Below are 11,559 nucleotides of genomic sequence, written 5' to 3' on the forward strand. Positions count from 1 at the left end.
CATGCTGTGCGGGGTAAGGGCAATCGGAATGAATGGTTTGAAAATTGTTTGAAAATTGGAAAATAAGTGTACATTTAAATGTTTCAAACTGACGAGTCTGGGAAGTTCACTCTGTCTGAAATTTGAAATAAACTGTAAATAATTCCCCTAGAAAGATAAACGCACTGATGCAATAGTAAATGTTAACAGGACAATCGATGGGTGCATGTGTTTCCTATAAGCAGGCAATCAATTTTAATGATTATTGAATGCTAATCATCACTTGTAAAGCATCTCACACATTTAAAATTATGTTTGATGTCCCCGGAGCTATCTTTCCCGGGGTTACTCTTCATATATTCTGAAAATATTTCATATCAAAGTTACTTAGCATCTTACATATAGTCGTTGCCGTTGGTCGAATTTTGACTGTAAGGCTTCTATTTTTGAAAGTTCGCATAATTTCTTGCATCTAAGACATTAGCTTTTGAAAGTGTTAATCAATTCTTTACTCTTACACACCTATTTTTGTGTGTAATTAATAATTTTTTTACTCTTTTTGGAATCATGATAATTTTACAACGTTTTTTGTAGATTTGTGATTTAAAATCATATAAACAGTATAAAAACTGTATTAAAAGATTGTTTTTGTTAAAAACCTCAAATACAATAACTATGTCAGCAACCCTTTGTGCCCTTTAACCTGTCTCCAAAATCGAAACCCACACCATTCTTCGCGCGATTTGCGAGGTCAGCTGAGCCAAAGCCGATCCAAAGCGGTAAAGGTTAAACGCGGCTGCAACCACTTGTTGCTGCTGCTGTTGCTGGTGCTGCTGCGAGGCTTTTAATTAGCTTCCTCCCTTTCGGAACAGCCCCTCCGAAATGCCAAACGGGGCCACCGGCAGCCCTACAGCGTTTCCGTTTACATTCTCGCTTGGCTCCACCGCTGTGTGGCTCACACACAGACACACACACACCCTTTTGGATCGGGTTTTGGCCATACTGGCAACTTCCCTCTTCGCAAACCTTCGCCAATCGCTAAGGTCGGGGGGCTATTATGTTTGGCCTATACCACACACAGTCCCACCGAACCACCAGCCGTCCGTGGTTGATGAGTTTTTACGCTCCTTTCGCTTTTTTTTAATATCGTTGTGGTTAAGTTTGGACCCGCAAGAGATTGGTTTTAGGCACGATGCAGTCAAAAGGTTGAAAGTGTGGTTTAATTTTTAAATGCTGTTTTTCAAAATAATTAAATACATTAATGGTTCAGTTAAAGGCCATTTAAAGGTAGACAGTTACGGCTGATCTAGTTCTTTCTTTTTTTGCAAACCAACAAGAACTGTTTCAAACCAGCAGCGTACCATTTAAACTAATGAATATTCAAACGGAATTTGCAACCCCAATACAGGTCCAGGTGATTTCAATCCCGTAACGGTTGCAGTTTGCACAAGATGCCTAACTTTCTTCGAAAAGATGTGACTGCTTGCTTTCCCACCACACATCACACATCACATCAACGGACTTCTTGAAGGTATGCAAATGAGAATCCCGATTAAAAAAAACTTTGCATCATCCTGCGATCGTTCGCCTATGCAAATCGATCGATCCGTTGTAGATGTCCCGGAAGTGTTGTCGCGGGCAAAATGTGCTCGCGCCAAAATATCCGCCGAGGTCACCAACTTTCACTAGCTGTCTGTCTCTGTCTGTTTCTTTGCCCTTTTCTCCCTTTGCATCCCTTAAGCAGGGTAATCAAACGATCGATCAAAACTAAATTATGCACAGTAAGATGCTGTTTTCTTAAATTTCTCTCTCTCTCTCTCTCTTTCTCTCGATCTCTTACTCTCTCTCTCTCTCTTTCTCTCTCGCTCTATCCCTTCTAATACTTGACAGGGTAGTATGCAAATGAGCATAAGAAGCAAATTAAATTACATTAGCTGCTTGGCAGAAATGCAGCGTACGGGAAAGGGATTGAAAAAAAGCGGGACCAAGCGGCAAACTGCGCTTATTGCACAATCGCCAAAATCGATTCCTGGTGCGATCGAGTCGCTCAGAAGCAAAGAAAAAACCAAGTTGTGGATTCTCTCGATCTTTACCACTTTCCATTTGCGCATCGCGGGCAATTCGCTGCATGCCGGCGACGCTTCGTGAACCACCGTTAATTGCCAAATCAAACTGTTACCTTCGGGCCGATAGTACGGAGCAGTGCTGGGAATGGAATTTGCATATTCAATCAGCGCCGTAGAAAGCGCGAAATGCAAACGTCGCCCGAGGGCGACCTTTCGGGGACTTGCCTAAGGAAGGCAGGCTCGGGTAGAGAGGTCATAAATTTGCCCAGCCAGGTCAATGGAACAGTTGTGCGAAGATGTGCGTGGTTTGGTACGTTGGCAGGGAGTGAGAAGAGAATTTAACCTCTGCCGAAGCAGCTGGACGCATTAAAGTGTGTAACGGCGTGAGCTAATTTGCATGTGCAGATGTGGTTGATTTAAAGGGAAACGCCGGGGGTTGAGTTTTTAAATTGCCAATATTTTTGTTTGCTTGTTGGTGAAGTTCCCGTGGTGCGATTCGGCAGGTAAACTGGTATTGAGTTCGATTTAAAAATTAAAGATACGCATTCCTCTGCCCGGTTGGCTCGACTCTGCACATAATCAGATGCATTGCATTACCTTTAATTGTATGAAATTGCTAATTGTTCATTGACACAATTTTGCAACAAAATGAATAAAAGTTGAATTACAAATCAGTAACGGCTCAACAAATAATAAAGAATAAGCTAAACCTAATTGCATTAAGCAAGCTTTTGCTCCGAACGTTAATCCTAGTAGCTTTTGAGCAAAATGTTATATTAATGTAAATCGATTTGCTTAAAATATAAAGACATTTTACATTAAACTTTCAACCACACAGCTTTCGACAGCGTTGGCAACGAGTGGCCGAATTTGCATTTCTTATCACTACTCGCTCGATCAAGTTTGCATTCAATCGAACATCCCCGGCAGGTTTCGCTTCAGAAAAGGGTCAAATTTCCAATAGAAAACCTTTGCTGAACGATTTAAAAAGCGCTGAATTGAATATATTCAAAACGGCAAAGATAAAACCACACAAATGGTTGTTTCAAAACACACTTGATCGAGAGACCCTGTGCAACTTGTAATCCGAAAAAATGGACCATTTTGCTGTGTGTGTGTGCCAACGAATCACGGCGCGAGCCCCACAGCAAAATGCACGGATCGTAGCAACGGCTACGGGGACACATGATAACGGCACACGGCGAATGCGGTACAACGGGGCTTGATCAAGATGGAGTTTCTAAAATGGCGCTTGCATTCGCGTGACGTTTGCAGCGATCTGGGGCCGGCTGACATGGGGCTGCTGCTGCTGCTGCTGCCGCTGGGCGAAAATTCGAACACGATTGCCATGTTAAGGCGTGGTGCGTACGAATGCATGCGTACGGTACAAAAATGCTGCGTGGCTGGGCTGGCGGACAGAAACTTGTTTGTGCTCTTTTTTTTTTTCTTTCATTCTTCTAGTTTGTAGCGGAGTTGTGTTTTGCGTTCTTCTCCTAGCGAACGGTGAAACCTACGTGCAAAGTGAGTTTTTTTTAGGGGAGAACTATTGGGAGCCGCGGGTAGAGAGTGTGTTGAGGGAAACGGAGTGAAGGGCAGCCAAAAAATGGGGAGTTCGCTGAAACCCCCTTCTAGCTTGCGGCAACCGGTGCGTTTGAGAGAGGTTTGTTGCACGAGTATGCTTTACCGGTGCGCTAGGGTGCAGGGTTCGTTTCTCGTTTTCTTTAAATTATTTGTTGATTAAAATATTGAATATTGGTCTCGGATGGGCATTAAAGTTTAATAAAAACACGATTGAAAACTCCTTTGAAAAAAAAATGCGATGTATTTAGCTTTGTTTGGAGTTATTGGCAATGATCTAAAATAATTTATTGTAGTTTATTTATTATATTTTTGTTTTAGGTTTATTATATTAACATCATTGTTGTCTAGGTGAGTGAGCGAAAGAAAGGGAAAGAGCGAAAGAGAGAGAGAGAGAGAGAGAGAGAGAGAGAGAGAGAGAGAGAGAGAGAGAGACTCTATGAGATTAAATCTTGTCTTGAGTAATGCTAAGCAATAACTGAACATCCAGAAGTATTTTTAATTATTCTATTGTAGCTAAAAGTTTAGGTATGATAAAGATTTTTACATAAATAAAATGAGCAGTAGCAATAAAATTATGGAGAAAATTTTGGAAAATAATTAGATCAACAAACGATTTTGCCTCATTTGACACGATACACGTAAAAGCGATCGGCCAACCCTGCCTCGAGCGGTGCGGCCCGCACGCTAATGGAGTGCTGAAAGGCAGGCCTTGGCATAGGCGTCCGTCAACCCACCGGCGAGTGACGTGCGACATGACGGGAATGCATTTCGGAGCCGCACGAACCCACGAACTGATCACGGTTTTTGATTAGGATTTTTGCCATTTCATTGCAGCGTTCGAGAGCGCCATCGAGATTGGATCATGTAGAGTACGATTGACGGATTTTTCCGCTCGCTGTTGCCCTCGGCACGATTTGACCCCTTTTGTGGTGCCAAAAAAATGGAAAAAACAACATCGAAACCGCCTATCGAAAGTGTGCACCCGGCCGGCCTGATCTGATCGGAGCAGCGCGAATGACCTATTTTGTAATTTTATCTCAACCAGATTCGAAAGGGCAACATGCCGCCACCGCAGGAAATGCAGCGACGATTACGCGACCAGATCACACCGCCACCATGGCGGCGAATGTAGTCGATGTTGCAATTTTTACCAAAACGATCGCCGAAACGATCGATATGCAGCAGTCCGCCCGCATAAAATACGGTCCGGCACGAGACGGCGGGTGCTGTACGAGAGGGGCAGGGTACAACTAAACACACACACACAGCGTACCGTCCGAAAGTAACTTTCTCAAGGGTGACACACAATGGGAGATGATGATGTGTGGTGTGGCGCTCTTGCACGTGCTTTCTGCTCGGAAAGCAATTTTCCTCGCGCGAATGCGGTTTTTTATTAGAGTCCCCCCCACCCCGCCAATACGATCAAACATCGACTTTCACCTCATCTAGCGAACGGATTTTGACCATTTGAGTGAACGGTTGCTGCTGTTGTTGTGGTTCGGTTTAGCGCTTTAGCGTTCCGTCGAATGCGGTTGCGGTTTTATTGCGTAAAAAATATGCGCGTCAACAAAAGCGGTGCCCACGCGCGGAAGGTGAATGCACGGAAGGTGCAGGGGGGAAATGAAAAAAAAAATCCGGAACGTGAAAAAAAGCACGTTGATTAGTGCAGACCGCCATCGAGGACGGAAGGATTGAAGAGTTGGATACGATCGTTAAAGCCCACACTCTTGCGCCTCTTTCCTGTCGTCTCATTCGACGCTCAACCAACGCATTACGCTAGCATTGGGGTGTTGTGTGTGGGTCGCAGAGAGTGCATAAGATAAGTGTGTGTGTGTGTGTGTGTGTGTGGGCAACACCGCAGTGCAAGAAAGAATAAAACCAGTGGGAGTTAAAGTTGCACCTTGTGAAAAAGCGAAGCCCTTCAAACCTCACGCCATTCAGAAGAGGGTCGAGAAGGTGGTTCACAGACCAAACGGAAGGGTCGATCGTAAAACATTCGTTGGGAGAGCAACAAATAAATCAACACTATCTTATTTGCTAATTTGCTTTAATTAATCTATCTTCATGCGCGTGGTTGGGATTTTTTTTCCTCCAACGATGGTTCTTACGCGTTTTGTTGTTCCGGTCATGCGTTTTTCTTTTACTTTGCGTTAAATGCATAAGGGGAAGACAGCATTTGGAGTTTGTATTACAGCTGCTAAAGTAATACGGTGGCCATTTTGTGTAATTTGTAATGCATTTTTGCCCAATATGCACTCTTTCTACCAAACTGCGAGCTACATATGAACGTAATATAGATTTTAAAAAACAATTGCTTCGGTTTTGTCTTTTCTATACAATCTCCGTACCTTAAAGCAAAACGTTAAAATGGCTTGCCACAGCTCGGCCCGGAACGATAGCCGAATTTCTGTGCCGTTTTTTTTACGCCAGCTCTCGTGGTGTATTTTTGTGTGTATCACTTTTTTTTTTGGTCTAGCCCGATTTCGCCCCGAACATTCGCGGTTCCACGAACATTCGCAAATCATACCACTACAGTGACAGGGCTGGGCCCAATCACAAAGCAGCGCGCTGCTGTGCGTGAGCCCCCCGTGTTTCCTCGCTTTTTCGAAGCGAACGGGCGCTCACGCTGAGTGCTTGTTCCCCTACGTACGGCGCGGCGTACGAACGCGAAACACTCACGAGAGCGAGATGAAAAATTGTGCGTGAGAGACACAAGTTTGGATGACTTTTTTTGTTTGTTTCGGTGCTGTTTCGTTTGCACGCACACACTCAGACAGCACACTGGGCCATACTGCACACACACACACACGCTCGTCTTACGCACCTCGCACGCAGCGCGCACCACTTGAGACGGCGACGGGTACGGCGTGGTTTTCGACGGCCGCACAATTTCGGCGCATGTTTGCTACGCCGATCGCGGAGTCGCGGGCACGGACGGGTGCGCGTTGTTGCCGTCTTCGCCGTCCCCGGGGGATGCATTCTTATTCTTCAAAACCCTCGAGCGGGGGGTTGTAATAGAGCAGAGGGACAGAGAAAGGAATATGGAAGGAAACCCACACGCACAACCCGCGTGTAGTGTAACGCGGCCCCGCGAGCCGTTGGTTGTGGTGTTGTGTGGGTTGGCGGCTGTTTGCTGCTGCTGCTGCTGCTGCTTTCGCTGCGAATGCGTGTGCGGATGCGGAATTGCGTTAGCTGTTGAAGGTGAGCTTGAGGAGACAGAAAGGTGGGGACTGGGAGAGTGAAAGACGAGAGACCGCATTTTTGGCCGGTTTCGTACACATGCTGGATGATATTAGAGGCACAACATTTGGCAGAAACATTTGGTAGCGGAGCACTGTGAGCGATGATGAGTCGGAATGATGGCAAATGATCGCATTTTTGGTTGCTTTTATAAATATATTTAGCATAAGTGTTATTGCAATATTAGTATCGATATAAAATTCATCTAGATTTAGGTTTGAACTAAATTCTGAGTTGAATTTAACGTTTATAAGCTCATGAAAATGGATTCCTTCTTCTGGAATTGCTGCTACACTGTTTCGCAAATGTCATTTGATCGTATTGCGCAAAAACTGTTATACCGCACAATTCCATTATTGCGTTAATGTTTCACAAAACAATCCATTATGCCTATTATGTATTGTACAATGATACAATGTTTTGCGACAGAGTGGCAATGTCATGCGAAAATTTAGGACAAAAATGTATCTGAAACAGTTATTATACCTTATCGAGGACTTATCGATAAGTATGACCGTATAAGTATGACATTTTTGGAGAAAGTATGACAAATGGTATCAATCATTAAAATTTATTTTCAGCAAGATTTCATGTAATTAAAGATTAATGGCATTTGGTCGAGTCTTAGACATATCTTTACGACTAATTGATTGAAGATCGACTTTAACCCACTTCTTCCAAATGTCTGTGTTCAGTACAGATTCTGTTGTTTGAAGGCAGAATACAAAAATCATTAAAGTAAATAAACAATATACCTTAAGTTCTTTCCTATGAAAATATAGTGTCGTTTATTTGATTACTTTTAATAACTACAGTCTGTTCCCGAGTTACGCGGTTCTCGACTTAAGCGAATTCAAAGATACGCGGTTTTTTTCAAAATTTTACAGATCAAATGTCCAATCAGTACAATTTGCTTCAAGAATTATACAACGCAGTATAAATTACATTCTGCAAACAAAAAATTGATCCATTAAAAATCGGAAATACCCAAATTTTCTGCACAAACTGTACTTTTGCAGAAAAACGTGAAAATCGACTCGACTATTAGAAAAGAAAGGAAATCATCCCAAAAATTTGACAAGTAATCAAATAAATTAACGAGATAACCATCTTTTAATCGTTTGGTGCAAAGCAGACGCGCTTTGGTTGCATGATTTGCTAAAACGAGTTTATCATTGCTTTCATTTTAACCCCTCCCTTCCCACCGGACAAAAAGGCTAGCTTTGTATGCACCAGTTTCACCCCAGCCCGACGACCAAAAGCCGACTCCCGATTCCATTAACCATTTTTGTTCCAGCACGTCACGTCTGTTTCTTATTCATTAAAACACGCGTCCACCACGCGTTCCGCGGTGAATGGGCCAGGTCCCTTCCCACGCACTCGGCAGGCATCTCGGCCATTGCATCCGCGCGGCCGAAAACGCGCCCTGCATACGCACATTTTCGACCTGCTGCACCAAACGAAAACGCCCTCCGGCCGCCGCCAACGCCGCATCAAAAAACCCCCGCAACAACGCTCCCATCCCTTGCCATCTAGCTCTGCAGCTACCGAGCGCACACGCTGGAATTAGAAGCCAAACAGACGCGAAGGCCAAAATAGGGCCTATCTCTCCGAAATTTGTTTGCGTTTGTGCGTGGCTCCCCTCCCGCCGCGCCGGCCACTTCTCGCACGCACCCATTCGCGGTGGAAATGTTCTTTTGCTGCTGCTGCTGCTGCTGCTCGTCTCGCCTAGCCTAGAACCGACAACGACCGAGCGAGTGAGCGAACCCTGCCCCGAAATGCAATGCCTGCCCGGTCCCGAATGCGGTGGTGGCCGCCGCGCGCGGTGGCATTCGCGCGAACTGCAGCGTTTTGACTTTGAAATGACCGTGAATTGGGCGAGGGTAACGACCGGTCCGGGGCACACAAAAACGCACCGCATGTATTGAGCGAGTGGCAGGCAAGGCTCCCGCTTCCTCCCCAGGGCTGTTACTGGAAAAATAGAGGGGAAAAAACGAGGCAGACAAACGAGGGAAAAAGGGAAGCAAACAACAACAACAACCTCTGCGGGCCTGGGCGTGTGTGTGTGTGTGTGTGTGTGTATGCGTTTTTCGGGATGCGTTTGTGCGTCTTGCTTCCGCCCGCCTGTTTGCGCTAGACTCATTCCGGCACACCATCAGTGTTTCGAATCTAGGCACACATACACACAGGCGGACACATTTCTTCGTGCCGCTCTTCTCCTTTCGCCCACATGATTGGCACGCATACATACAAAGGGCAGCGTGATCTTAAGGGCGAAACGCAACCAAACTATCATCATGATCACCATCATCGTCATCGTCAACGGCAGCAGAAGCACAGGCATCATTGTGATCAACATTACCCGACTGCTTTTGCAGTTACACGGTTGCATTGGACTGCGGGCGCGGGTTGTAGGGGAAGAGCAGCGGGGCCAGAGTCGTCCAGAACTAGGCAAAAGTCGAGACGCAAGCAGTCCATGGCAAGGGAACGAAAACGAAGGTAATGAAACGCAAGATGATGATAACAGCATGGGCGAGGAAGAGGGTCGGGCCGACGTTATAGGGTTTCCCAACGATCGGTTTAGCGTTTGATCAGGTTTCGTCCGATGCGTGTCATATTTAATATTCAGGAATTTGTGGTGGGGTGTAGAAAAAAAAAACAATATTCTAGCCAGAAGTGATAACTGCCTGAGGATTAAAAAATACACAAACTTCAATTTAGATCAGCTAACAGTACAAGTGATGCAACATTTCTAGTTTTCGATGGAAAAGTGTAAACGATCGAATATTAATATTGGTATTGGAAATATTGGTAGTGAAAACTTAAGAAAAAACATGTCAAAAATATAAAAAAACAACATGACGTAAGAAACAAAATGAGATTAAGTAAATTGGCATAATGAACAGCTTCAGAACAATGCAAACATTGTTAAAGTGTAAAGGAATGATGTAAACACTAACATTGCAAAGACTAGCCAAAGGAAAACAAAAGGAAACCGAACGAAAAAAGGAAAAAGAAAGAGGAGAAGAAAGAGGATGAAAACAATAGAAGTAATAAAAGGTTACGGTGATCAGCGAAAGTTAGAAAAAGAGTATTAAAAAAGGTTTAAACGTAATAGAGCAAAACTAGATCAAAATAATAAATCATTTATGAGAGAAGGAACAAATTAAAAAAATGAGCAAACAAACGACAAAAGCGTCATGGAAAAAAAATCAATAAAATATGTGAAAGAAAATCGCTTTTGCAAAAATAAAACTAAAACTTTGCGTAAGAAAAACAGAACAATTCAAACTTTCCATTGCGAGAACCCTGTACGCTCAGTCAGCTATCTGCACGAAGTAGGAGATGCAGTAAAGGAGAAAAGAATGAACGAGGGAAAATGACAGAGCGCCGAGAAGCAATTGATGCATCGAGTGGCAAAACAGGATTTCTAGTTAGACCCCTAGAGATTCACGATGCCAACGCAGCAGCAAATACAAGCCGTGCGTCTACGCAACCAAAGCAAACGCGCAAGTGCTCCGAACGCGCCCTGCTAGCGGCTGTGGAATATAGCAGAGCCTACTTCTTGCTCGAACCTACATTCTTAGCAGAATGTGTTGCTGCCAGAACGCTCCCACCCCGCCGCGCCGCTGTGCGTTGGTGTCTAGGGTTGTGTGTTGTGCTTCTTCTGGATGGTTGCGTTTTTCTTCCTCTTCTTTGCCTTGGGATTTGGCAGTTTCCCTCTATTCTTCGTCGAGTTTTCGCGCCCTGCTCTCCACACCACACTGGGCCACACTGCTAGAATTCGACCAGCTCCTATCCTATATATCAGCCCTATCTCTATCTTACCTCTTTTACTACGTTGGCCCCGCTTGCACGCACTTGTCCCCGAGCAGGGGGCCGCTGCTCCTGCCAACGCCACCGCCGCCACCACTCGTGCGAACGATTGCAATCGTGGATGACGACCGATGCTGTTCGTTTTCTTTTCAAGGGATTTTATTACAGCGACGGTTGCGGTCGCTGCGTCTCCTGGGTGGGTAAATGCCTATGCTATATCTGCAACTGCACGGCAAACGGGCGGAAGGAAGGCAGCCCGGAGGGACAGGAGCGAAAAGGGCCGCGCAGACTGGTGGTTCGCGTACGTACGATCGCGGTTTAAATGTTTGACAATTCTGTGCTCGCTGCTCGCTTGGGTGGAAGGTTCTTAGAAATCCTAAGGAGTTGTAGAGCATGGGAAATGGAAAGAGGGTTGGTAGGACAGTTTACATAACTTTTTAACATTCTATAGACCCTTTACCGCGGACGACAAAAAGGGCGAAGGACCGCGCGGCGCAGAGAGAATGGAAATCGAGGGATAATTCAAACTTTGACAATCTCCCAACTAGTGCTGTGGTGGTGGTTCGACGGTATTTGCTCTGGCAAGGATCGCCAACGGGTTACCGTTGCGGATGCGGATTGGCTCGGGCAGGAGGCGAGCGGGCAGCTTGACGAAACCGACGACAAATTGGGATGCGGTAGGGATTAGGTGAATCGACGGTTATTTATTTACAATTTGGAATATTATTAACATATTCAATTTCCGTCGCCTTTTTTTACTTGGAATAAACAACGATTTTTCCAGATTTATTTTGAGTATTATTACATGCTAAAATAAAAAAAAAACTAAACCCAAAAATTTATGTCATTTACACGAGACATGATCTTTTTGCTTTAT

Source organism: Anopheles merus, chromosome 3L (assembly GCF_017562075.2).
Source record: "Anopheles merus strain MAF chromosome 3L, AmerM5.1, whole genome shotgun sequence".
NCBI classification, from domain to species: domain Eukaryota; kingdom Metazoa; phylum Arthropoda; class Insecta; order Diptera; family Culicidae; genus Anopheles; species Anopheles merus.